The following is a 22,504-nucleotide window of genomic DNA, read 5'->3' as shown; positions in this document are numbered from 1 at the left end:
AAGAGAGAGATGGAGAGAGAGATGGAGATAGAGAGGGGGAAGAAGAGATAGATGGAGTGAGAGATGGAGAGAGAGGGAAGAAGAGAGAGATGAAGAGAGAGGGAAGAAGAGAGAGATGGAGAGAGCGATGGAGAGAGGGGGAAGAAGAGAGAGATAGAGAGAGATGGAGATAGACATGGAGAGAGGGGGAAGGAGAGAGAGATGGAGAGAGAGATGGAGATAGAGATGGAGAGGGGGAAGAAGAGAGAGATGGAGAGAGAGATGGAGATAGAGATGAAGAGAGAGATGGAGAGAGAGGGAAGAAGAGAGAGGTGGAGAGAGGGGGAAGAAGAGAGAGAGATGGAGAGAAAGGAAAGAAGAGAGAGATGGCGAGAGGGGGAAGAAGAGAGAGATGGAGAGAAAGGGAAGGAGAGAGAGATGAGAGAGGGGGAAGAAGAGAAAGATGGCGAGAGAGGGAAGAAGAGCGAGAAGGAGAAAGAGAGGAAGGCGAGGGAGAGAGAGGGGATCTGGGCAGGGAGGAAGGTAGGCTGATCATTACACTCGTGAAGAGGTCTAACAACCATCCAATTAACCTCATACTGCCTCTGTGGCGTGACTCGCCCCCCCACCTGCGTCTGAGACCTGCCCGCCGCCTCTGAGATGCACTACAGAGCGCCACCAAACACAACTTGCTGTACCCCAGGGTAATAGGACTGTTCTGCAACAAGCAGAGAGCCTATATGTTTTTAAACAGCCTGGATTTCACAACTCCCCTACGTAGTTTCAGTTTTATCGATGTCCACAGAATCACTGCTGGAACACATTGAGCGATAGGTTCTGTCTCTCGCTCTCACTCTCTCTGATGGTTCAGTGCTGTCGCTGTCTCTCAATTCAATTTCAATTTAAGGGGCTTTATTGGCATGGGAAACATATTTTTACATTGAAAAATCAAGTGAAATAGATCATTTTAAAAAGTTAAATAAACTATTAAAAATGAGCAGTACACATTACACTCACATAAGTTCCAAACGAGTGAACTCATTTAAAATGTCATATTATATACAGCGTTGTAACAATGTGCAAATAGTTAAAGTAGAAAAGGGAAAATAAATTAACATAAATATGGGTTGTATTTACAATGGTGTTTGTTATTCACTGGTTGCCCTTTTCTTGTGGCAACAGGTCACAAATCTTGCTGCTGTGATGGCACACTGTGGTATTTCACCCAATAGATATGGGAGTTTATCAAATTTGGGTTTATTTTTGAATTCTTTATGGATCTGTGTAATCTGAGGGAAATATGTGTCTCTAATATCGTCATACATTGGACCGGAGGTTAGGAAGTGCAGCTCAGTTTCCACCTCATTTTGTGGGCAGTGTGCATATAGCCTGTCTTCTCTTGAGAGGCAGGTTTGCTACGGCGGCCTTTCTCAATAGCAAGGCTAGGCTCACTGAGTCTGTACATAGTCAAAGCTTTCCTTAAGTTTGGGTCAGTCACAGTGGTGTGGGGGCTGTGCTTTGCCAAAGTGGGTGGGGTTATATCCTTCCTGTTTGGCCCTGTCTGGGGGTGTCCTCGGATGGGGCCACAGTGTCTCCTGACCCCTCCTGTCTCAGCCTCCAGTATTTATGCTGCAGTAGTTTATGTGTCGGGGGGCTAGGGTTAGTTTGTTATATCTGGAGTACTTCTCCTGTTCTATTCGGTGTCCTGTGTGAATCTAAGTGTGCGTTCTTTAATTCTCTCCTTCTCTCTTTCTTTCTCTCTCTCGGAGGACCTGAGTCCTAGGACCATGCCCCAGGACTACCTGACATGATGACTCCTTGCTGTCCCCAGTCCACCTGGTCGTGCTGCTGCTCCAGTTTCAACTGTTCTGCCTTATTATTATTCGACCATGCTGGTCATTTATGAACATTTGAACATCTTGGCCATGTTCTGTTTTCTCGTGATTTGGTTGGGTCTAATTGTGCTGCTGTCCTGGGGCTGTGTGCGGTGTGTTTGTGTTTGTGAACAGAGCCCCAGGACCAGCTTGCTTAGGGGACTCTTCTCCAGGTTCATCTCTCTGTAGGTATTGGCTTTGTTATGGAATGTTTGGGAATCGCTTCCTTTCAGGTGGTTGTAGAATTTAAAGGCTCTTTTCTGGATTTTGATAATTAGCCTAATTCTGCTCTGCATGCATTATTTGGTGTTTTACATTGTACACAGAGGATATTTTTGCAGAATTCTGCATGCAGTCTCAATTTGGTGTTTGTCCCATTTTGAGAATTCTTGGTTGGTGAGCGGACCCCAGACCTCACAACCATAAAGGGCAATGGGTTCTATAACAAATTCAAGTATTTTTAGCCAGATCCTAATTGATATGTTGAATTTTATGTTCCTTTTGAGGGCAAAGAATGCCCTTCTTGTCTCATCTCTCAGATCGTTCACAGCTTTTTGGAAGTTAATGTATAGGCCAAGGTATGTATAGTTTTTTGTGTGCTCTAGGGCAACAGTGTCTAGATGGAATTTGTATTTGTGGTCCTGGTGACTGTACCTTTTTTGGAACAGCATTATTTTGGTCTTACTGAGATTACTGTCAGGGCCCAGGTCTGACAGAACCTGTGCAGAAGTTCTAGGTGCTGCTGTAGGCCCTCCTAGGTTGGGGACAGAGGCACGATGCAGTGTTGTCTCTTTCTTTGTCTCATGGTTCAGTGTTGTCTCTTTCTTTCTCTGATGGTTCAGTGTCGTCTCTTTCTTTCTCTGATGGTTCAGTGTTGTCTCTTTCTTTCTCTGATGGTTCAGTGTTGTCTCGTTCTTTCTCTGATGGTTCAGTGTTGTCTCTTTCTTTCTCTGATGGTTCAGTGTTGTCTCTTTCTCTCTCTGATGGTTCAGTGTCGTCTCTTTCTTTCTCTGATGGTTCAGTGTCGTCTCTTTCTTTCTCTGATGGTTCAGTGTTGTCTCTTTCTTTCTCTGATGGTTCAGTGTCGTCTCTTTCTTTCTCTGATGGTTCAGTGTCGTCTCTTTCTTTCTCTGATGGTGCAGTGTCGTCTCTTTCTTTCTCTGATGGTTCAGTGTTGTCTCTTTCTTTCTCTGATGGTTCAGTGTTGTCTCTTTCTTTCTCTGATGGTTCAGTGTTGTCTCTTTCTTTCTCTGATGGTTCAGTGTTGTCTCTCTCTCTCTTTCTTTCTCTGACGGTTCAGTGCTGTCGCTCTCTCTCTCTCTCTCTCTGATGGTTCAGTGTCGTCTCTTTCTTTCTCTGATGGTGCAGTGTTGTCTCTTTCTTTCTCTGATGGTGCAGTGTTGTCTCTTTCTCTCTCTCTCTCTCTCTTTCTCTGATGGTTCAGTGTCGTCTCTTTCTTTCTCTGATGGTGCAGTGTTGTCTCTTTCTTTCTCTCATGGTTCAGTGTTGTCTCTTTCTTTCTCTGATGGTTCAGTGTTGTCTCTTTCTTTCTCTGATGGTTCAGTGTTGTCTCTTTCTTTCTCTGATGGTTCAGTGTTGTCTCTCTCTCTCTTTCTTTCTCTGACGGTTCAGTGCTGTCTCTCTCTCTCTCTGATGGTTCAGTGTCGTCTCTTTCTTTCTCTGATGGTGCAGTGTTGTCTCTTTCTTTCTCTGATGGTTCAGTGTCGTCTCTTTCTTTCTCTGATGGTTCAGTGTTGTCTCTTTCTTTCTCTGATGGTGCAGTGTTGTCTCTTTCTTTCTCTGATGGTTCAGTGTTGTCTCTTTCTTTCTCTGATGGTTCAGTGTCGTCTCTTTCTTTCTCTGATGGTGCAGTGTTGTCTCTTTCTTTCTCTGATGGTTCAGTGTTGTCTCTTTCTTTCTCTGATGGTTCAGTGTTGTCTCTTTCTTTCTCTGATGGTTCAGTGTTGTCTCTTTCTTTCTCTGATGGTGCAGTGTTGTCTCTTTCTTTCTCTGATGGTTCAGTGTTGTCTTTTTCTTTCTCTGATGGTTCAGTGTTGTCTCTTTCTCTCTCTCTCTCTCTCTGATGGTTCAGTGCTGTTTCTCTCTTTCTCTTTGATGGTTCAGTGCTGTCGCTCTCTCTCTCTCTCTCTGATGGTTCAGTGCTCTCTCTCTCTCTCTCTCTCTCTCTCTGATGGTTCAGTGCTGTTTCTCTCTTTCTCTCTGATGGTTCAGTGCTGTCTCTCTCTCTCTCACTGATGGTTCAGTGTTGTCTCTCTCTCTCTCTGATGGTTCAGTTTTGTCTCTCTCTCTCTCGCTGATGGTTCAGTGCTGTCTGTCTGTAGACCGTCCCTGTTCAGAGGTAATGGGTTTAAATGTCACGATGATGGGGAAATTCATCTTCGCCTTATTTGAGTGTTGATCCTCACACAGCCTCACAGTCTACCATCCTCCCTACCTTGGATATTGTTTCTGCTGCAACGTAGACTTTCCTGTTTTAATCCCCTCCCTCCCTCTCTCATCCATATCAGTACTGAGTGAACTGGTTGGATCTGGTGAGAGAGGCTGACGATGCTGTGTTAGGGATGGGGAGGGGGGTTGTGTGTGTACAGTGGGATATGGGTAACTGCAGTCCTGCTCTTATGTACCAGGCGAGGCCTTGTGCTCCTCGCGATGGCCATGATTTTTAAGAACACACACAAGGTTTTTTTATAAAGCAACACACAGTTTTTATAAAGCAACACACCGTTTTTATAAAGCAACACACAGTTTTTATAAAGCAACACACCGTTTTTTATAAAGCAACACACACAGTTTTTATAAGGAAACACACACAGTTGTTATAAAGCAACACACAGTTTTCATAAAGCAACACAGTTTTTATAAGGAAACACACACAGTTTTATAAAGCAACACACACCGTTTTTTATAAAGCAACACACAGTTTTTATAAAGCAACACACAGTTTTTATAAGGCAACACACACGGTTATTATAAAGCAACACACACAGTTTTCATAAAGCAACACACACAGTTTTTATAAAGCAACACACACAGTTATTTTAAAGCAACAAACACAGTTTTTATAAAGCAACACACACAGTTTTTATAAAGCAACACACACAGTTTTTATAAGGCAACACACACAGTTATTATAAAGCAACACACACAGTTATTATAAGGCAACACACACAGTTATTATAAAGCAAAACACACAGTTTTTATAAAGCAACACACACAGTTTTTATAAAGCAACACACACAATTTTTATAAAGCAACACACACAGTTTTTATAAATCAACACACAGTTTTCATAAGGCAACACACACGGTTATTATAAAGCAACACACACAGTTTTCATAAAGCAACACACACAGTTATTATAAGGACACACACACAGTTTTATAAAGCAACACACACAGTTTTTATAAAGCAACACACACAGTTTTATAAAGAAACACACACAGTTTTTATAAGGAAAAAACACACGTTTTTTATAAAGCAACACACAGTTTTTATAAAGCAACAAACACAGTTTTTATAAAGAAACACACACAGTTTTTATAGGAAAAACACACGGTTTTTATAAAGCAACACACACAGTTTTTATAAAGCAACACACACAGTTTTTATAAAGCAACAAACACAGTTTTTATAAGGCAACACACACAGTTATTATAAAGCAAAACACACAGTTTTTATAAAGCAACACACACAGTTTTTATAAAGCAACACACACAGTTTTTATAAAGCAACACACACAGTTTTTATAAAGCAACACACACAGTTTTTATAAGGCAACACACACAGTTATTATAAAGCAACACACACAGTTTTATAAAGCAACACACAAGGTTATTATAAGGACACACACACAGTTTTTATAAGGACACACACACAGTTTTATAAAGCAACACACACAGTTATTATAAGGACACACACACAGTTATTATAAGGACACACACACAGTTTTTATAAGGACACACACACAGTTTTATAAAGCAACACACACAGTTATTATAAAGCAACACACACAGTTTAATAAAGCAACACACACAGTTTTTATAAGGCAACACACACAGTTATTATAAAGCAACACACACAGTTATTATAAGGACACACACACAGTTTTATAAAGCAACACACACAGTTTTTATAAGGACACACACACAGTTTTATAAAGCAACACACACAGTTTTTATAAGGACACACACACAGTTTTTATAAAGCAACACACACAGTTTTTATAAAGCAACACACACAGTTTTTATAAAGCAACACACACAGTTATTATAAGGACACACACACAGTTTTCTAAAGCAACACACACAGTTTTTATAAAGCAACACACACAGTTATTATAAGGACACACACACAGTTTTATAAAGCAACACACACGTTTACATTCACATGGACAGTAATGAATGCTTAGGTTACAGTATGGGGAAAGGACATTATAATTGGCCCGGTAGCGTGTGCCGTGTCGTTTGTTTGTGTGTTGCTCCTGACGGTTGGAGTAGCTCAAACCATTGTTAATGCAATCTCGATTTCCAAACAACATCCAATTTTTCCAGACGTCATAGAAAATGTTTTAACGTCACTGAGGTTTTCAAGTAGATATGAATGTGTTTTATTGTGAAATACAGACACGTGAATTCCTTATTCTCTGCATTGCATATTCCGTCACAATCAGTTCCTAATCGCCACTTTAAAATCCTTAGGACCAGTTTCCTGGACACAGATTAAGCTATTATTATTTCAATACTATTTCAATAGATAGATAACATTTTTAATCAACTGAAAATATTTATTAATCCAGGAATATGCTTAATCTGAATGTGGGAAACCAGCCCTTTGGGTTTATAAAGACAGCACACCATGCCAACTACACTCAGGAAGTGGAGATATATATGCCAGGATGTTAGCCATTTAAAAGCATGTTCATATTTTAACCTCTTTGTTTACTAAGAGATCCTGATTTAAAACCTAATGTCCCAGAGGTGAAGGACGGTGATTGGCTGGGTGGCTTCCAGACGTCTGTCGCCCCATCCCCCACACCATCACACACACACACGTCGTGATCTCTGGTGATCCCTAGTCCCTCTGTCGCGTCACATCGACCGGCCGGCTGGGACGGGGCGGGAACCATGCACCTTGAACTCTGACCTCTGACCTCTGACCCCTGTCTCTCTCTCTCTCTCTCTCTCTGTGTGTGTGTGTGTGTGTGTGTGTGTGTGTGTGTGTGTGTGTGTGTGTGTGTGTGTGTGTGTGTGTGTGTGTGTGTCAGGGAAAATGAAACAGCTGCTGGTGTGGATCAGAGGGAATATGCTGAAGGAACAGCCCGAGCTCTTTGTCCAGGGAGACACTGTGTGAGCACACACACACCAGAACAAACACACACACTGTCATGTGATCAGCTGTTTTTGGGGGTGAATCATGCAGTTACAAAAGTGGAGGCTCTGTCCTCCTCACCCATCCCAGGCTGATGTCTGATTGGACAGACGGGGGGGATGTGGTTTGTGGAGGCTCTGTCCTCCTCACTCATCCCAGGCTGATGTCTGATTGGACAGACAGGGGGATGTGGTTTGTGGAGGCTCTGTCCTCCTCACCCATCCCAGGCTGATGTCTGATTGGACAGACGGGGGGGATGTGGTTTGTGGAGGCTCTGTCCTCCTCACCCATCCCAGGCTGATGTCTGATTGGTTCGGCTCTGAGTTTTATAGGAGGGAGGATATGTGAGAGGAGAGAAAGTAGGATAGTTTTCTAGGGACTAGATTAGGTATACTATATATATATATATGAGAGAGAGAGAGAGAGAGAGAGAGAGAGAGAGAGAGAGAGAGAGAGAGAGAGAGAGAGAGAGAGAGTACTCTAAAGCGTTACAGATCATCACACATTGTATTCCAAACCGAGTACATTTTTAGCATATGTATCATTCTAAGTGCAGTTTGTTTTGAGGTGTACAGGCTATGTCAGGGGAGGTTAGGTTATGTTGTGTAGTATGGGGGGAAGGGGAAGTGCGTTTGAGAGAAAAGCAGCCTATCAGATCATCGCTTACACTCGTCTGACACTGTGACGTCAGAGCACTGATGGAGGCGACTTCATACAGCAAGAGAGAAACAACCTGGGGTTGTGAAGCACGTCGCTGACTTCAGATACCAAAGTCATGCTGTACACGGTGAACACCACCCCAAATCTCCCCTAATTAGAAATGATCACACACCTGGAGGAGGCTCCTGGAAATGGCCTTTATTTACAGCAAATATTTTGAGAATAAATTATCTTATTTGTATATGGTACTGTATACAAATAGTATATATATTTTTTATACATTTCCATTATACACTGTTTGTTAGATTTGATTGTTGTTGAAGAATGTGTGTGTGTGTGTGTGTGTGTGTGTGTGTGTGTGTGTGTGTGTGTGTGTGTACTGTGTGTGTGAGGTGTGTGTGTGTTTATTTGATAAGGCTTTCTCTGTATATTTTATAATCAACATTTGTGACCCCTTTGTCCTATTTTAAACAGGAAGTGCTTATCAATGATGCTGACTGGGTGTGTTCTAACAGAGAAACAAACTTCTCGCATTCCCATATCTGTTCAATTACACACTATTGGGTTGATATATTCTGTATATGATTCTGCTACATTGTATATCTAAAATCCATACATTTCTTCAAAATATATATTTGGATATACATGAAGATGAAGACTGCACATGAAGATAATTCTTTGTTTTAAGAATACATTTCAGTTTATATATTTTGTACATTCTTTAGTGTCTTTAATGCTGTTTTTATTGTTCTTATGTTATTCTTACACAGTAAGATATCCGGTGTATTTATACGAAAAATAAACTTAACTTCAACCGTAAATATCTAATAGCATGCCTGTCTCACCATTTTAATGTCTTTCTCTCCTTCTGAACGGTGAGTTAGAATACGAGCTAGAGGACCAGGACAACGAGCTAGAGGAACCAGGACAACGAGCTAGAGGAACCAGGACAACGAGCTAGAGGAACCAGGACAACGAGCTAGAGGACCAGGACAACGAGCTAGAGGAACAAGGAAAATGAGCTAGAGGACCAGGACAACGAGCTAGAGGAACCAGGAAAATGAGCTAGAGGACCAGGACAATGAGCTAGAGGAACCAGGACAACGAGCTAGAGGAACCAGGACAACGAGCTAGAGGACCAGGACAACGAGCTAGAGGAACCAGGACAACGAGCTAGAGGACCAGGAACCTAGAGGACCAGGACAACGAGCTAGAGGAACCAGGACAACGAGCTAGAGGACCAGGACAACGAGCTAGAGGACCAGGACAACGAGCTAGAGGACCAGGACAACGAGCTAGAGGACCAGGACAACGAGCTAGAGGAACAAGGAAAATGAGCTAGAGGACCAGGACAATGAGCTAGAGGAACCAGGACAACGAGCTAGAGGAACCAGGACAACGAGCTAGAGGACCAGGACAACGAGCTAGAGGAACCAGGAAAACGAGCTAGAGGACCAGGACAACGAGCTAGAGGAACCAGGACAACGAGCTAGAGGACCAGGACAACGAGCTAGAGGAACCAGGAAAACGAGCTAGAGGACCAGGACAACGAGCTAGAGGAACCAGGACAACGAGCTAGAGGACCAGGACAATGAGCTAGAGGACCAGGACAACGAGCTAGAGGACCAGGACAATAAGCTAGAGGACCAGGACAACGAGCTAGAGGACCAGGACAATGAGCAAGAGGAACCAGGACAATGAGCAAGGACCAGGAACCTAGGGACCAGGACAACGAGCTAGAGGACCAGGACAACGAGCTAGAGGACCAGGACAACGAGCTAGAGGACCAGGACAACGAGCTAGAGGACTAGGACAATAAGGTAGAGGACCAGGACAATGAGCTAGAGGACCAGGACAACGAGCTAGAGGACCAGGACAACGAGCTAGAGGACCAGGACAACGAGCTAGAGGACCAGGACAACGAGCTAGAGGACCAGGACAACGAGCTAGAGGACCAGGACAACGAGCTAGAGGACCAGGACAACGAGCTAGAGGACCAGGACAACGAGCTAGAGGACCAGGACAACGAGCTAGAGGACCAGGACAATGAGCTAGAGGACCAGGACAACGAGCTAGAGGACCAGGACAATGTGCTAGAGGACCAGGACAACGAGCTAGAGGACCAGGACAATGAGCTAGAGGACCAGGACAACGAGCTAGAGGACCAGGACAACGTATTGTTACTCTCTACTCTCCATAGAGGTTAGAATACAGTGCATTCGGAAAGTATTCAGACCCATTAACTTTTTCCACATTTTGTTACGTTACAGCCTCATTCTAAAATAGATTAAATAGATTGTTTTACCTCATCAATCTACACACAATACCCCATAATGACAAAGCAAAAACGGTTTTTTAGACATGTTTGTTTATTTATAAAAAAAAATGTTTTTACTGAAATATCACATTTAAATAAGAATTCAGACCCTTTATTCAGTACTTTGTTGAAGCACCTTTGGCAGCGATGACAGCCTCAAGTATTCTTGGGTATGATGTTACTAGCTTGGCTAACCACTAGTTAGCCTACTGGTTAGAGCGTTGGGCCAGTAACCAGCAGGTAGCCTAGTGGTTAGAGCGTTGGGCCAGTAACCAGCAGGTAGCCTAGTGGTTAGAGCGTTGGGCCAGTAACCAGCAGGTAGCCTAGTGGTTAGAGCGTTGGGCCAGTAACCAGCAGGTAGCCTAGTGGTTAGAGCGTTGGGCCAGTAACCAGCAGGTAGCCTAGTGGTTAGAGCGTTGGGCCAGTAACCAGCAGGTAGCCTAGTGGTTAGAGCGTTGGGCCAGTGGTTAGAGCGTTGGGCAGTAACAGGTAGCCTAGTGGTTAGAGCGTTGGGCCAGTAACCAGCAGGTAGCCTAGTGGTTAGAGCGTTGGGCCAGTAACCAGCAGGTAGCCTAGTGGTTAGAGCGTTGGGCCAGTAACCAGCAGGTAGCCTAGTGGTTAGAGCGTTGGGCCAGTAACCAGCAGGTAGCCTAGTGGTTAGAGCGTTGGGCCAGTAACCAGCAGGTAGCCTAGTGGTTAGAGCGTTGCCTAGTGGTTAGAGCCAGTAACCAGCAGGTAGCCTAGTGGTTAGAGCGTTGGGCCAGTAACCAGCAGGTAGCCTAGTGGTTAGAGCGTTGGGCCAGTAACCAGCAGGTAGCCTAGTGGTTAGAGCGTTGGGCCAGTAACCAGCAGGTAGCCTAGTGGTTAGAGCGTTGGGCCAGTAACCAGCAGGTAGCCTAGTGGTTTAACCAGCAGGTAGCCTAGTGGTTAGAGCGTTGGGCCAGTAACTGGTAGCCTTGGTTAATCCCAGGTAGCTGTGGTTAAGGTAAAAAGCAGGTAGCCTGTGGTTAGAGCTGCCAGTAACCAGCAGGTAGCCTAGTGGTTAACAAGGCAGTTAGCCTAGTGGTTAGAGCCTGAACAAGGTAGTTGGTTAGACCGTGTTCCCCAGAACAAGGCTGGATTGAATCCCAGCTGACAAGGTAAACATCTGTCGTTCTGCCCCTGAACAAGGCAGTTAACCCACTGTTCCCCTGAACAAGGCAGTTAACCCACTGTTCCCCGGTAGGCTGTCATTGTAAATAAGAATTTGTTCTTAACTGACTTACCTAGTTAAATAAAGGTTCAATTTTAAGCTCTGTCAAGTTGGATGGGGAGTGTTGCTGCACGGCCATTTTCAGGTCTCTCCAGAGATATTTATTCGGGTTCAAGTTGGGGCTCTGGCTGGGCCACTCAAGGACATTCAGAGACTTGTCTCGAAGCCACTCCTGCGTTGTCTTGGCTGTGTGCTTAGGGTCGTTCTCCTGTTGGAAGGTGAACTTTCATCCCCAGTCTGAGGTCCTGAGTGCTCTGGAGCAGATTTTCATCAAGGATCTCTCTGTATTTTGCTTCGTTTATCTTTCCCTTGATCCTGACTAGTCTCCCTGTCCCTGCCTCTGAAAAACATCCACACAGCATGATGCTCTAGAAAGAGTCTTGGTGGTTCCAAACTTCTTCCATTTAAGAATGATGGAGGCTACTGTGTTCTTGTGGACTTTCAATGCTGAGAAATGTTTTGGTACCCTTCCCCAGATCTCTGCCTCGACACAATCCTGTCTCTGAGCTCTACAGACAATTCCTTCAACCTCATGTCTTGGTTTTTGCTCTGACATGCACTGTCAACTATGGGACCTTATATAGACAGGTGTGTGCCTTTCCAAATCTTGTCCAATCAGTTCAATTTACCCCAGGTGGACTCCAATGCAGTTGTAGAAACATCTCAAGGATGATCAATGGAAACAGGATGCACCTGAGCTCAATTTCGAGTCTGAATAATTATGTAAATAAGGTATTTCTGTTTTTTATTTTTAATATGTTGGCAAACATTTCTAAAAACCTGTTTTCGCTTTGTCATTATGGGGTATTGTTATGTCATTGTGGGGTATTGTGATGTCATTATGGGGTATTGTTAAGTCGTTATGGGGTATTGTGTGTAGATTGATGATGACATTTTTATTTTATTTAAGGCAGTAAAGTAACAAATGATGGGAAAGGGGTCTGAATACTTTCCGAATGCACTGTATATAGACTGGGTCTAGATGTACACACAGTCACTCTTCACTTCCATTGTTCCACAACAGAACCAAATTCGCAGGACCCTTCCACCTTTCCTAAGAATACTGGGATGCTGGGATTTATGTTCTCTTAAACCTGTGTCCGTATTCGCAGAGTCCTGATTTAGGATAAGTTTGCCTTTTAGATCATAATGAATGAAATGAGAACGGGGGGACCTGATCCTAGATCCAATGCTTGTTTTAATAAGGGCCCTGGTCCTCCAGAATGGTATTGTGTGGAGCGAGAAGATGAGGGCATTCCACAGAGAGGGAGAGCTGTGGACAGATGCTAATGCTGTAGACTCCGTGAGTCTCTACAGGACTCTAGAAGGCTGCTACACATCTGTCCCCATTCAAATGGATTCGGGAAGAGACAGTGGACTTGAGCTGATACTCCCAACAGTATTTGGTGCCTCTGTTTTTCATGTTGCCTTGAACTCTGCATGTGATTGGTCAAGAATCTTAATAATATACCCCCTTTTTATCCCATTTTTTATTCACAAAGTACTGATTCAATCATTAAATGTATGTTCTAACAGTTTGAGACATAAAATGGAAATTGAGGCAATCTGTCAAACAGCAATGATGTTTGCTGCAGTACAGAATAAACATAAATGAAATAGATAACAATTGTTTTTATGCATCTATATGCATACACAACCTGTTGACATTACGTTCTCTATCCATTTTCCTGTACCTTTACAGTGACAAGCACTTCAATGATTTGCTTGAGGAGAGAAATTAGTATCATTATGGTCACGGCATATTATAACTTTATTTAACTAGGCAAGTCAGTTAAGAACAAATTCTGATTACAGGAACAGTCGGTTAACTGCCTTGCTCAGGGGCAAAACGACAGACTTATACTTTGTCAGCGCGGGGATCTAGCGATGTAGCAACCTTTCGGGTTACTGGCCCAACACTAACCACTAGGCTACCTGCCTCCCCTTTACATCATAAAGGCATATAGTAACCATTTAAGAGTTTTACATGCAGTATCAAAGCTGATCGATGTAAATGGAGTGTCGAATTTCAGTTATAGGCAGATTACAGCGCGATTTAAAAGACTGTTTCTCCTCAGCGCCTTCACCTAGAATATTCATAAAATCAACCTACAAGACCCCCTAGCGAGCACAAACATTTTTCTCGGTTGTGGACAATGTGTACTCGATTTGAAAGGGGATACTGTCCGATAATAGTAGCTGTAATGCCAATGCAAATTAACATTACGAGAGGGAGAAGTGTGTGTGTGTGTGTGTGTGTGTGTGTGTGTGTGTGTGTGTGTGTGTGTGTGTTTGGCGCGAGGAAAGCCTTTTTAGAGGTGAAGAAAGGGCTGAGAAAAGAACACACAGTTCCCCCCGCGGCGTGACCTGTCGAGAGGGCATGAGTCGGTTTGGCTCAATAAGACACTGTGTATAATTATCAAAGACAGTTCTTACTGACTCAAAGCCAGCAAAATAAACTGCTTGTTTTAGCACGTTTTAACTGCGTGTATTTATCCATGTGATTAGTACGATAGCAGTAAATTGTAATTGCGTTTTTAATCCAAACCTTTTAATTCTACCTTTTTCATGGAATCTCATGAATTTAGTAGAAAATAGACTAGGGCCCAAAAATAACAAAATTAAATAATAAAATACATTTGAAGATTGCATTGGTTCTTCTTATTGAATCATTATTAATGTAATAATACAAAAATCGAATTCAGTTGATTGTGGCAGAGCTTCCTCAGTCTGTGGATGAATTATTCAAAATGTAAACAGACGATAAACTTATTTTTTTAAACCTAGATTTTAATATTTACAATACTGTATGATTCTATAAACAAGCTTTTCACGCCTTTTGCCTTAAGTTGAATAGGGTTACCTTTAGAAATATAAATCAATTGTATTGTTGTTTTTCTAACATCATGCACTGTTTTTCGTTTTGACATTTAGACCTATACGTTTTCATGATGCCAAAAAAACTGCAAGAAATCTGGTCCCTGCGTTTTATTGGCTACATTGTCTTTATTTTTAAACATAGCGTTTATTTGTTCAGTTGATACGTCCTTCAACGTTTTTAGTTGACAGACAAATAACATCCCCAAACCAACCATGTACAATAGCAGGCGGATGTTGGGGCCTTCATTTACATTCAAGCACCTTCGGTCTGAGGAAGGGGGTGGGGGAGAGGCTGCCCACCCTGCGTCTATAAAGGAGGGTTGCAAAGTATGTGAAGAATCAAGGTTGTAGGCTAAAGCCCATATAAGGTAACGGAAACAGCTCTATTTTTTTGTTGTTGCAGACGAACAGATTCACAAAACTTGACATTGACGGTTTGAAGACTTCCAATTCTACCACATTACACACGTCTTTGGCTAAGGTTGTGCAATGTAGGTTACTATAAACGTATTACGTATTCATAGCGTATTAATAACGCTATTTTAACGTTAGAATTATAAACATTAGGCTATTATTTATTGTATGAAATTGCTGTTATTATACATATATGTTTTTATAATGAGTAATTGTGTTGATTTTGTTTTTACCAAAGTGTAAAACAATCTGACTTACTGATTTACATAACATAAAAAACAGATAGCTCAGAAAAATGTCAAATTGTCCTTAAATCCACAACACACAAATTAGTATTTCAGCCAAACCGCAGGCAAGGCTGAGGGATGGGACTGGAAAAATATAACGACAATTCATAGATGGTCCTATGTTGCAAGGTCTGACAGATATTTTGGAAGCTACACATTTGATGTACAAAAACATAGTTTAATCTTATTTGTGTGTGCACAAATGTTTGATCCTTATATATCAATAAATCAATCAAATGTATTTATAAAGCCCTTTTTACATCAGCAGATGTCACAAAGTGCTTATACAGAAACCCAGCCTAAAACCCCAACACATACACAATCGAACAGGCGTTTTGAAAGGGCAATTTATGGAGGCAGCTAATTTACCACAGTTTTCTCAAACATATTCATCACTTTTCATGATGTTGATAATAATAATAACAATAGTTATAATAATAGATTAAAACATATAAACGATTCTTTAACGATTAAAGAAAACGTTTCATTTAGAAACTACAACTTACCACCAAACTAGGCCAAGGACTGTCACGTGATTCAGGTGTCACGCCACTAAATTCAGGCCAAGTATTTTGCCCCCTAACGTTATCGAACCGTCCCTAATACTGGCATTCCACTGTTCTCTATCCATCCACACTCTTGACACCTCGTGTACTGCAAACCCCATGCGCTCACAGTTGTGTAATCTACTATTATGTAGATTACACGTCCGATTTGGTAGCCTTTGGCCTTGTTATGATCTAACCAACTGAAAGATTTAAATAGTGTATGTATGTATTTTTTTTTTAAACAATACAATAAATAAAATATACATTATGTCTCACCTTCCCCATTCTAATTTAGGGGAATTAGGGGTACAATAAAAACATGATGCTTCCTCTTCAAATGAGGTAATTACTCTGTAGGTCGACAACACATTAGACCGTTTGGTATATCACGCACATAACTTCTCAAACAATTGACTGATACTTTGATTATAAATGATGTTCGCCATGATCAAAGACAACATTTTACAACACTATTATAAGGATAAGGATCTACTCAAAGACAATGATTAAGCCAATGAAGAAATAACGCCCATATTCAAATGTCTCATCACTTTAAAGTATAGGCATAGTAGCCCCACAACATTTTACAGTAAACCCTTAGAACGACCTAATGATTGTAGTCATTAATGATGTAAAACCCTCTCAAATCACTGTTCATTTTAATGATATTGTTTGTCCTTCTTTGAATAGGCTAATTTTACTGATGCCACGAATCACTCTGAAGGCCTGTGTGCCTAGTCATGTCACTGCATTTTACAAATGGCCAAACACACTCGATATATCAATGACTCCAATCGATAGTTGCCATTTAAAACAAACCGATTTAATTAGATTTTCGACTAAGTGTAACACCAATTGGTGGATCCATCGGGCCTACGCAAACATACACCAAGAAACATACAGTACACGAGGCTGTCATAATATTTTACACCACTGTATTGGCCCAAAACATCTCAAATCTGGGTTTTTAACGAATCAACCCCATTTTAATCTGTTGAAAAAAATATGATTATTCTTACCTGCATTGGGAATTTAAAAAAATAGTTATCATATTTTATTTCTTGATTTTTCTTGATTTTTCGTTTGGATAAAGCCATGATGAATTGGAGTTTTCAGCAACAGATGTCCATGCACAATTCTTGGGATTTTGTTTGATTTTGCTCAAGAATTGCGTTTGGACAATCAGTCGCTAACACTCTAGGATGGCATTCTCGGGAAAAACCCCCCCACAAAAAAACACCCAGTCATTAATTAGATTCAACACAAACGCACTGATTAGAAGCTAATATGCCTACAGGATGCACCTGCTTCGATTTCCAAATTATTTGCTAAATGTATACATTCATTGTTGATTAGAAAACAACCCTTCATTTCGAAAGACAACGAGATAGAGAAAAATAAGTTGCACTTGTAGATATGTTTTCATTCCTTGTGCTGCGTTGTATGGTCTCATGGACTTTCCATGGTCCTTTCGTTTTCAACCATCGGTTAAGAAGCTACAGATGAGCCTAACTTAAGTTATAAATGTGTTTTTCCAAATATCCAAGAATAAACACAGCATAGCCTACTAATACTAACGGAAGAAGTGTCTCGTTTCGATTCAATATTAGTATTGAAAGTATAGAATGACTTGCTGTTAGATACATGACCAATTCTTTATATCGTCCAGGAAAAGTAGGCTACACCATTCAGTGTTATGTGGTGTCCTACACGGTTAGGCCTACTAGAGCTGTCGCTACTAATATGTATTTCGGTCTACCACAGTTCAAAGCAAACCTCAAATACTTACAGGTTGCTTTTCCTTTCCTCAAACAGCTGAAAGTGATTAAGATGCAAAGTAAACGCCACAGCATTTTATACGAAATATCACCTCTTCTCAATGAATCATATAATAAGTAATATAAAATAGTTTTAAAGGAACCAGTGAGATAAAACAAGACTCCCTTCTTTAAAGTCCAGGCTGTGTTCAGGCTGTGTCGATACAAGAAGAAAACGTTTTGGCCATCCCTGCTGCACCTGTTAAGGGCGCAAAACCACGTAGTCTCCACACCGCGTCAGAAAATAAGCAGAATCTTCATGGTCATCTCAAAAACACAAGTGCCGCAAACAAACCGATTCCAATCGTAACGCTATAAAACGTTTTCATTAAAACAATTTTTTAAAAACGATGATTTGGAGTTGTAGCCTAGTGTTCTGTCTGGCGCTAGAGATAAGCGGTGATGGAATCAAGAAAACCGCGCAGTCCTGTGCGGTCTCTTCTCTGTTCTCACGACATGCGCTGCCTGTATCCTTGTTTCAATAACTCTCGACAAGACCGGAACGCGTGCAGAGGAAGAAAGATGCTCAGAGCAGGTTGCGGTTTGAAATGATCTCACGCTTCAGCTTGCAGTACCTCCGCAGCAAATGACTTGCTGGGACAGTCGGTTCTTATGGAATGGCACTGGCCATAGCCTCGCTCCAGCTCCTGGCTATTTTCTTGGCTCCAGCTCCTTGCTCTTTTCTTGGGCTGGCGTAACAATACGGTGTCACCGCGACGGACGGCGAGAGGGAGTGGGGATGCTCTTCGCTTGGTACTGAATTTGAATAGCATCACCACAGGGTGGATGATAAATGTCCATTGTGCTGTAGAACTAATGAATCTCCACTGTCCTCTATGGGCACACACACACAAGCCAGCAGCTGCGAGCGAGGGGACAAGTAAGCTCTTAAAGACACAACAGCCCTATTTTCTCCCCAAAAGTGATTACAATTCGTACACTGTTTATTCAGTGCCAAAACGCTCTGAAAACACTGTATGACGCTTGTTTGCTCTGTGGTAATCTTTTTTTGTGTGAGAACACCAGTGCAACGCAGTAACCAGGCACTTAGACATAAAGCAGTCCATTGAAAGCATTTTGTGGCATTTGTATAGTGTATAAGGCCAATATGAAGAATTGCATGCAAATGTATGAAAGGACATAAATTAGTACAATTATTGGCTTTCAAATGTCTGATGAATATTATGGTTATTGTGGACAAGTCAGAAGGGATGTTGGTTGAACAATTGCAATAACATGTACAAACTAATTATTGTGCTTGATTTTATCTTTATTTAACTAGTTAAGAACAAATTCTTATTTACAATGATAGCCTAGGAACAGTGGGTTAACTGCCTTGTCCAGGGGCAGAAGGACAGATTTTCACCTTGTCAGCTCGGGGATTCAGGCTACCTGCCGCCCCATAATGAAGGTAATTACACCCCAGATTATTCAGCTCACTCTAGCATTTAAACGATTTAAGGTATAAACACGAAACCAACTTTCAAATGTACAGATGGCCCCGATTTATATTGCTTGAGATTTTAATACTATTTAGACTTTTTGAACTATAACCATTTAACATGTGCATAAAAGCTCCATAGGCTTGAATGGAAGTATTTTGCCCGGCCACAGCATTTACTACCGTTTAAGCTATCAACACCAAACCAATGTTGAGATGTTCAGACTGACACAATATATATTGCTTTTCAAAGTCTTTTTGATACTATAAATACTTTTTGAACTATAACCATTTAACATGTGCATAAATTAACATGTGTTTGAATGAGACACATATAGGAATTAGAGGTAGGTATTCAAAAGGGTCCTACTACTTGGCCAATTAGGCTAAGTTCAGGCTACTTTAACGTCAAATTCTGTAACATCTTTACAAACTATTTAAAATGTGCATAAATTAGCATGGAATCATGGATTCAAAGCCAACCATAAGAACACACTGTTGGACCTTTCAAATGATACTGCTTTTAAACCATTTCAGCTATTAATAAACTTTAACATTTTGAAAACTCTTGAACTTTTCAAGCTAAAGACACCAAACCAACTTTCACATGTTCAGGCTATCTTATACTATCAATCAATCAATCAACCAATCAATCAATCAATCAATCAATCAATATTTCAGTTTATCTATATTTTTTCAACTATAGCCATTTCAAATATGCATAAATTAACATAGGTTTGAATGAGAACCATAGGAATACAGTGGTACAGTAGCTATTCAGAATTGTCCTGCTCCAGCCTGGTCTCATAGACTAGCTGTAATTTACTAAATGTAACTCCAAAATGTGTATCATATACTACATGACCAAAAGTATGTGAACACCTGCTCATCTAACAACTCATTCCAAAATCAGGGGCATTAATATAGACTTGGTCCCCCCTTTTGCTGCTATAACAGCCGCCACTCTTCTGGGAAGACTTTCCACTGGATTTTGGAACATTGCTGTGGGGACTTGCTTCCATTCAGCCACAAGACCATAAGTGAGGTCAGGCACTGATGTTGGGCGATTAGGCCTGGCTTGCAGTCAGCGTTCCAATTCGTCCCAAAGGTATTCGATGGGGTTGAGGTCAGGGCTCTGTACAGGCCAGTCAAGTTCTTCCACACCGATCTCAACAAACCATTTCTGTATGGACCTCGCTTTGTGCACAGGGGCATTGTCATGGTGAAACAGGAAAGGGCCTTTCCAAACTGTTGCCACAAAGTTGGAAGCACAGAGTTGTCTAGAATGTCATTGTATGCTGTAGCGTAAAGATTTCCCTTCACTGGATCTAAGGGGCCTAGGCCAAACCATGAAAAACAGCCCCAGACCATTATTCCTCTTCCACCAAACTTTACAGTTGGCACTATGCATTCAGGCAGGTTGTGTTCTCCTGGCATCCGCCAAACCCAGATTCGTCCATCGGACTGCCAGAGGGTGAAGAGTGATACACCACTCCAGAGAACTCGTTTCCGCTGCTCCAGTGTCCAATGGTGGCGAGCTTCACATTGCGCATGGTGATCTTAGGCTTGTGTGCTGCTGCTCGGCCAAGGAAACCCATTTCATTAAGTTCCAGACTAACAGTTTTTGTGAAGACGCTGCTTCCAGAGGCAGTTTGGAACTCGGTAGTGAGTGTTGCAACAGAGGACAGAGCATTTTTACACGCTATGTGTTTCAGCACACGGAAGTCCCATTCTGTGAGCTTCACAGCTGAGCTGTTGTTGCTCCTCGAAGTCTCCACTTCACAACAGCACTTACAGTTGATCGGGGCAGCTCTTGCAGGTCAAAAATTTGATGAACTGACTTGTTGGAAAGGTACCATCCTATGACGGTGCCACGTTGAAAGTCACTGAGCACTTCAGTACAGGCCATTCTACAGCCAATGTTTGTCTATGGAGATTGCATGGTTACATGCTCGATTTTATACACATGTCAGCAATGGGAGTGGCTGAAATAGCCGAATCCACTAGTTTGAAGGGTTGTCCACATACAGTGCATTCAGAAAGTATTCCGACCACTTCACTTTTTCCACATTTTGTTACGTTACAGCCTTATTCTAAAATCCTCATCAATCTGCACACAATACCCCATAATGACAAAAGAGAAAACAGGTTTTTAGAAATGTTTGCAAATGTGTTACTTTAAAAAAAAAAACTTAAGTATTCAGACCCTCTGCTATGAGACTTGACATTGAGCTGAGGTGCATCCTGTTTCCATTGATCATCCTTAAGATGTTTGTACAACACTATTATTCTACAGTTGAGAAAATAGTAAAAATAAAGAAAAACCGTGGCATGAGTAGGTGTGCCCAAACTTTTGACTGGTACTGTACGTACAGAGCAATACGGAATGCTCTGAGACCAGGTTGTTTCGTTGGCCAATTATGTTCAGGCTATCCTATCAACCAATAACCTTAAATACTTTAAAACAAGCTAGCAAGAACATATTTTCTTAAGGAAATGCACATTTGTAGTTAATAGTAGATCACTAATTATCACATTCTGATTGCATTGTGAATGGGTAAGGCTTATATATTTAGTTTAACTCTTATTTTATGAGTTGATATTATTTCAAAGCTTATTTTAAATAAATTCACCGTACTCCCTTCACCGTACACAACTCACAGTTAACCCTGAAAGGAAGGCCTACCCTCTGTCCTCCCTTCACCGTACAAAACTCACAGTTAACCCTGAAAGGAAGGCCTACCATCTGTCCTCCCTTCACCCTACTCAGATGGTGCATGTGACAACTATAATACAATCGCCACATTAGCCAGGGACACGTTCAGTAGATGGAACGTTTTGGAAGGCTCAGATATAAATATGCTTTGTAAAACAAACATGTCTTTCTGACATGTAGAATAAGGAATAACGTCTGAATTTTTTTTCTCCCCAATTTCAAAGTATCCTGTCTCATCGCTACAACTCCTGTACAGGCTCAGGAGAGACGACTCCAACCCGGAAGCCAGCTGCACCAATGTGTCAGAGGAAACACCATGCACCTGGCGACCTGGTTAGCGTGCACCGCACCCGCCCCGCCACAGGAGTCGCTAGTGCGCGATGAGACAAGGATATCCCTACCGGCCAAATCCTCCCTAACCCGGACGACGCTAGGCCAATTGTGCGTCGCCCCACAGACCTCCCGGTCGCGGCCGGCTGCGACAGAGCCTATGCGCGAACCCAGAGGCTCTGGTGGTACAGCTAGCACTATGATGCAGTGCCCTAGACCACTGCACCACCCGGGAGGCCACGTTGGCACTTTTCATTGTGTTTCTATCTGCCATGTTTCAAAACCTTGTGTCTTGCTGAACGTGGCCTTGTTGTGTGTGCAGCTTGTACGCTCTAACCTGCTAGTGAAGGATCCCGAGCCAGCACGTAGCCTCCAATGACTGTAAACAAAATGGAGAAAGTAGACAGCCCATGGTCCTAAACCCTCAGCCCTTGAATGAGGTTTTACATTGTCACATCCGAGTGTACCTTAAATGTCCGTTGCCCAAGCGGGGTAGGGTGATGATTGGAGAGGCAACGGCCTTCGTGGAAATTAAAAACAAACAACCTAAAGCTATGAATGTACCTAGCAAGCTAACATAGTTAGCTAGCACTCCAGTCAG

Source organism: Oncorhynchus tshawytscha, linkage group LG09 (genome assembly GCF_018296145.1).
Source record: "Oncorhynchus tshawytscha isolate Ot180627B linkage group LG09, Otsh_v2.0, whole genome shotgun sequence".
Lineage (NCBI taxonomy): Eukaryota > Metazoa > Chordata > Actinopteri > Salmoniformes > Salmonidae > Oncorhynchus > Oncorhynchus tshawytscha.
Note: the sequence above shows the minus strand (reverse complement) of the source record.